This window comes from Zonotrichia leucophrys, chromosome 1 (assembly GCF_028769735.1).
Source record: "Zonotrichia leucophrys gambelii isolate GWCS_2022_RI chromosome 1, RI_Zleu_2.0, whole genome shotgun sequence".
NCBI classification, from domain to species: Eukaryota; Metazoa; Chordata; class Aves; order Passeriformes; family Passerellidae; genus Zonotrichia; species Zonotrichia leucophrys.
In genome coordinates this window covers 94,801,691-94,807,690 of record NC_088169.1, presented here as the reverse complement: position 1 = coordinate 94,807,690, position 6,000 = coordinate 94,801,691, and positions in this window count along the sequence as shown.

Here is a 6,000-nt window from a genome sequence, read left to right as displayed (position 1 = left end):
GGCAGCAGGGTGGAAGGAGAGAATAAGAGAAATATGAAAAGGGCTGACCCCTTAAAAGGGTTAGAAAACCTGCAATTACATTGATGAGTTATACCTAACCAAGTTTCTGTAATGGGCAGAATTCAAATCTGCACTGTTATGAGGAAATTAAAAATTGAAAGGTTTGCAGTTACCAGTTAAACATCAATAGAGATTAATTTTTGTTCAAAATTAATGGACAGAAGGGGCCTGCCTGTTCACCTAGGCTGACCCTCCCTGTGCAGAAGCTGGATAAAGTTTTTCCAGAACTAGATCAAAGAATGTCTTTTTAAAAGAGATCTAATCTTGTCTTCTGCATTCAAAGGAATGGTGACCTAACCACTATTCCCAAAAAGTTGGTAAAAATGTCACTTACATAACTGAAAAGCCTTACTATCATAGGATAAATATTTTGGACTTCACTACAAGGAATAAAGATGAAAGTTGCTGAATTGGAAGCTGGTGGTTACCAAGAGACCAGTGTTCAAGGCCTGATTATATTTAGCATGGCCAATCACATGAGAGTCTCAAACACAGCTTCAAAAGCTTTAATTTATGAAATCTTGGGAAAGTCATAAGGAGAATCTGTTTGGGTAATATATCTGGGCAGAACAATGTATATGGAAGATGATGGCTCTTGAGGAGCATTTATCAGCTGTCCAAAAGTCACTGTCTAAGAAAAGAACATTGGTACTCTTCTCAGTTGTTGAGGGAAAGCCATGACAAGAAATAATGAAGCAATTTTTAACGAGTAAAAACAATTGGATACAGAAGGATGTCACATAAGGAGTCACAAATCTTGGGAAATTGATATGGTAAGATAAAGCTGCCAAAGTAGGTCTCTGATTGGAAAGTCAAAAGAGACTATAAAGTTAAGAGCATAAATATGAAAAAAAAACCCAACAAACCCCACCCTTAAGCCCCAGAATTGTTTGGTCATAGCTAGATAAAGCTGGTAAAATTGCTTTTAATGGTGCAGAAAAGACAAAATAAGAATTTCCTTACTATATTTGGAGGAAATCTGTGTGATACACGTCTATCAAATGAACTGCTTTCTGGCCCATTAGCTATTGGCTTGTTAAGTAACAGATACTAACATCAATAAATCTGCAGGCTCAGCTTATTTGTTGCTATGAGTTATACAAGTATTGGCCAACTTGACTTCTGCACCTTTGATAGTTTTAACAGACAAAAGAATGATGAAAATGCCCCAGAAAATCATGTCTTAGTGATAATATTGTGTCAATATTCACAGAATGAGAATGATACTGCTAATTATAACTTAGTTAGCCTGATTCAGTCATGGTAAAATAAGGGAAAAGCGGCTAAGGGATTAGCTGAGAAAGACCTGAGGGGTAAGATTATAATTAATGTCAGTTAGCATGTTTTTAGGGAAATGAGTCAGATCAAACAGTTGTGCTGGGAAGACAGCAAGATACACTGATAAAGGCAACCCCGTTGATACATAATATACAAATGTTTATAAGGCAGTGGATTCAGTATCTCATTACACTGATCAAAACTTTGCACAGCGCAGTGAGAAGGGAGCCCACACACCCTGGGTTAACAGCTGGCCAAACCAGGGCTCCCAGTACCAATTTGCAAAGCAGGAGCCGTGGCTGAGCAATTGTGCTGAGCTCCTGGGAAAGAGCAGTGCCATGTGCTGTGGGCTCCTCTGCCACTGCTTCTGGGCACAGGCTGCTGGCTGGGGCTGTGCTCAGCAGGGCTGTGCTCTGGGGCACATCCCTGCGCCATGGGAGCAACTGTGAGGAGCCCAAGGGCTCCCATGATGCTAACTCTAGCACAAAACCATGGGTAAATGACCACAGCTTCCTCCCCAGATGGTTTAGAGTGAAAATGCCCACTTTCTCAGCTAAAGAGTGGAAGACTCTGGTTGATAGTCCCTGAAGAAACAGCTCAGAAGAGCCTGGTGCAAATCAGGTCAGAGGGTTTGATAGCCATGGACTGGCTCTTCTTGGGCAGGAAAGCCAACTTGACTGTGGCAGGAATGCCCCAGAAAGATATTTTTGAAGTCTCCTTACCTAATTTAGTCAGGACTTTTCTTTTTCAATTCATTGTTCAAATTGGAAACGGTTTGGAGATAAGATCGTAACACAATGGGAGTTCCCCCTGCTTTCCTGATGAGAATGGCTGAAATTTGTTTTGCTTAAACTTAACAGAAGAAAATTCAGCAACCGGATAAACCAGGCATGGGAAATTTTTGTCAGAAGGTAATTGTAGGCAATTGTAAACAAGATAGTTGAATTTAAACCCTTATGCATCCTGACCAAAATGAGCATTCAATAAAACTACATCTTAGATTCTGTATCTTTTGTTTAGCCTCAATTTTTCAACTGGTTCCTTTTTTTCCCCCTAAAACGCGGCTGAGTGTAGGCACATATTTCTTTGCTTCCCATAATCTGTGTCCATGAGCACTGAGCAGAGGCAGACTAAAGGGAATTTTGAAAGGATTTTTCAGAATGAATCTTGGGTGCTTTCTCCTTAGGTGCATTTCTCTTTCAGTAATGATAAAGAAGTACCACAGTGGAACATTTATTCTGACCTGTGGGGAATGTGTCATGATTTGTTTCCTGCTTGAAGACTGATGAAGCTGCTAGCATGTGAAACTCCAGTTGTTGGCCATGCTGACAAAAAAGGAATTTGTAGTTTTTAAGAACTGCCATTAATCATACCTCGTGTCAGGGAGGGAAGAGTGCAGCAGTGCCAGCAGATTTCTAAGGAAAGCTGACAAAAAGGGGAGTGGGACTAAAGAATTGTCTGTGCCTGGCTGTGAGGCTGTTTGGTGCTGTGCCATGTGGGTGGAGTGTGCTGGTCTCCCGGCTAAGGGGGGTCCCCAGGCAAATGCTGAGCTGCTGATTCAGGAGGTAACTTTCACAATGCTCATGCCTTTGGGAGAGGTGTGGAAGGTACGAGTGGGTTGTTTGCCCAAACTTTTCACTCCCTTGCTTCCCAGGGTCCGTGCCAAGACTATTTTGTACTTGTGCACCTTAAAATTATTTTTGAAGTGCATCAAATTAGTTTCCTAGTACATTTCAATTGTTAAATAATGTCTGTGAGGGATTTGAAGAGCTGCCGACAGAGAACATTCAAGATTTATGTGCTGTCATTAGCTGTGTATGAAGTTTAATGCAATAAGCCATACTTAAAAGCCTTCTGTCTAATGTAAACACTACATTTCTTCTACCTGTTGGTAAGTAGGCAAATAGACATGAAATAGCATAAACAGAGCCATTCCAGGCACAGATCTACACTAAATGTTACAGATATTTGCATTATTTATTATGGGATATCCATGAACAATCTCTGAATCTCTGCCATGAGAAAAATTCAGCCAAAACTAAATTTCAAGCTCTTCATAGAAAGAAATCATAAAAACCTGAATGCTGGTACTTTAACAGGAGCATTTGAGCAGAAATAAATGGTGATAAATTAGTCTGAGCAAATTTAAAAGATTTTAATCACTGAAGAATGAATTTCTGGAATATTCTTGCATATTGAGATGTAGGTGCAACTGAGGTTGAGTCAAATATAGCACAAAGGAGGCAGAAAATGTGGGTCTGGTACTCATAAAAATGCAGCTGATAAATTGAGAAGCTGGTATACCTGATAATGGGAGAATGATGGGCTGGAGAATGTGTCATGTGGTTTAGCCACAGGATTTCTGCCAGAATTGCTCCTCTTCACAAAAGCAGGCAGAGTAGGAGCAAGCAGGAGGTAGAAACCAGGCCTGGCAATATCTAGTCAGGTCCTTGTGTCTGTGCAGAAAAGTCACAGCTGCAGAGCACTCTATGAAAGAGTTTTGTGAGGCACTGTCTACCAAACACACGACAGGAACAAGCCTTTAGTATTGTAAAAAATCTGCAAGTTACAGTGATCTCCAAGGCCTTCTATAAATATTCTTTTGTCTCTGGGAGACATCTCTTTCCTGCAAATACAACTGTGCGTGATGCAACCGGCTCGCTCAGATCTGGGTCAGGTTTGTTAAGGAAGCTGATTTTCTGTAGTTACACACACCTTGTTAAGGCAAAACACATTTGCCTGTACTCCCCCTGAGATTCTGACAGAAACTCACTGGTTGCCTGGGTGTACCCCATGCCCTTATCTCACTGTTCTGCCTTTTCTCTGAATCGATGCTGCTCAGATACTCGGTTCTGGAATTTCTCCCCCAGTGTGGCATTTTACTCTTTGGCATTTCAAGCTTGTTCCATGTATATAAAAATTGTTTCAGTTATTTCTATTTCTGCTTTCACTTTCCTTGACAGCGTTCTCTGTGTTCTATATGTTAGAATATGAAACTTCTGTGCCTGGTTTTGTTAGGTATTCTCAGAAATTGCACATTTCGCCTTCATCCTGCTTACAAGGACCTTACTCCCAGTTTTCCATCTTTCCTGCCTTGTATGTACATCTTTGTGAACCAGTTGGGCTTGTCACTACAACTGCTGGTATTTTAAAATTTTCTGTTATATCTGCTCAAACAGTGTCAGCTGATGTTTTGCTGACGTTGTTTGGCATGTTTATTTATTTTGCTTTTTTGTTTTTTATAGTCTTCACTGAAATAGTTTTAAATGGGTTGTTTAGTATCATGTGATCTGTTCCTTTTAAAGACCTTTGGGATTTTGATTCAGTTGTCACTCAGATTTCTTTTTCAATGATTCACAAGTTTCTTATCATTAATGAATAGATCTGATTAGGCCAACCAACCAACCAAAAAAAAACCCCAAAAAACCAAAAGCCCCCACATCCCACAACAAAACTCTTCAGAATGGAGGGGAAAAATCCTACTTCCTCTTTTTATTCTGCACTTTTTCTGAGAAACTGGACATTTCCTCCTATAGACACAATGTTCTTCCTACCTTTGCACTGGCATTTCAAATCAATCTTCTCTTTTATCTCTCTATACAAAAGGCAATCTATATTACTCAAACCAGTACCATTCCTTTAATTGTCATATCTTTTACTACTCTAAATGATTTTCATGTACAACAGAAAATGCTAGTTGAATCTGATCTTTTTCAAGATTTCATCAGCATCTCATAATTTTTAAAGCTGCCATGTTATTTACACAGTGCCACCCAGAGAGGTTGAAACTCTATTGTGATTTTTCTGTACCAAGATTAGTGATTTTCATCTAACATTTTAGAGTTATAAAATAATTTAGATTGGGAAAGGCCCTTAAGATCACAAGTCCAACCATAAACCTGACACTGTCAAATCCAGCATTAAACTATGTCCCCAAGTGCCACACCTACATGTCTTTTAAATACTTCCAAGGATAGTGACTCAGCCTCTTCCCTGGGCAGCCTCTTCCAATGCCTGATCACCCTTTCCATGAAAGAAATCTTACCTAATATTCAGTCTAAACCTCCCCAACAACTTGGGGCTTGTACTGTTGCTTGTTACTTGGGAGATGAGACTGAATTCCACCTGGCTACAGCCTCCTTTCAGGGTGTTGTTGAGAGGGATAAGGTCCCCCTGACCCTCCTTTTCTCCAGGCTAAACACTTCCAGCTCCCTCAGCTGTTTGTCCACAGACCTGTGCTCCAGACCCATCACCAGCTCTGTCGCCCTTCTCTGGACTCACTCCAGCCCCCCCATGTCTTCCTTGCAGTGAGGGGCCCAGAACTGGGCCCAGCCCTTGAGGTGTGGCCTCAGCAGTGCTGAGCACAGGGGGACAATCCCTGCCCTGATCCTGCTGGCCACACCATTGCTGATCCAGGCCAGGTGCCACAGTCCTGCCTGGCCACCTGGGCACAGCTGGCTCATGTTCAGTCAACCAGAACCTCCAGATCCTTCTCTGCCAGGCAGCTTTCCAGCTGCTCTTTCCCAAGACTGTAGTGTTGCATGGGGTTGTTATGACTCAAGTGCAGGATCTGGCAATATCTTCCACTGCCTTGATCTTTTTTCTATATTTACTGTGACTTGTGATTTCCATTTTAAGGATTCTAATGTATTGAATTCCGAT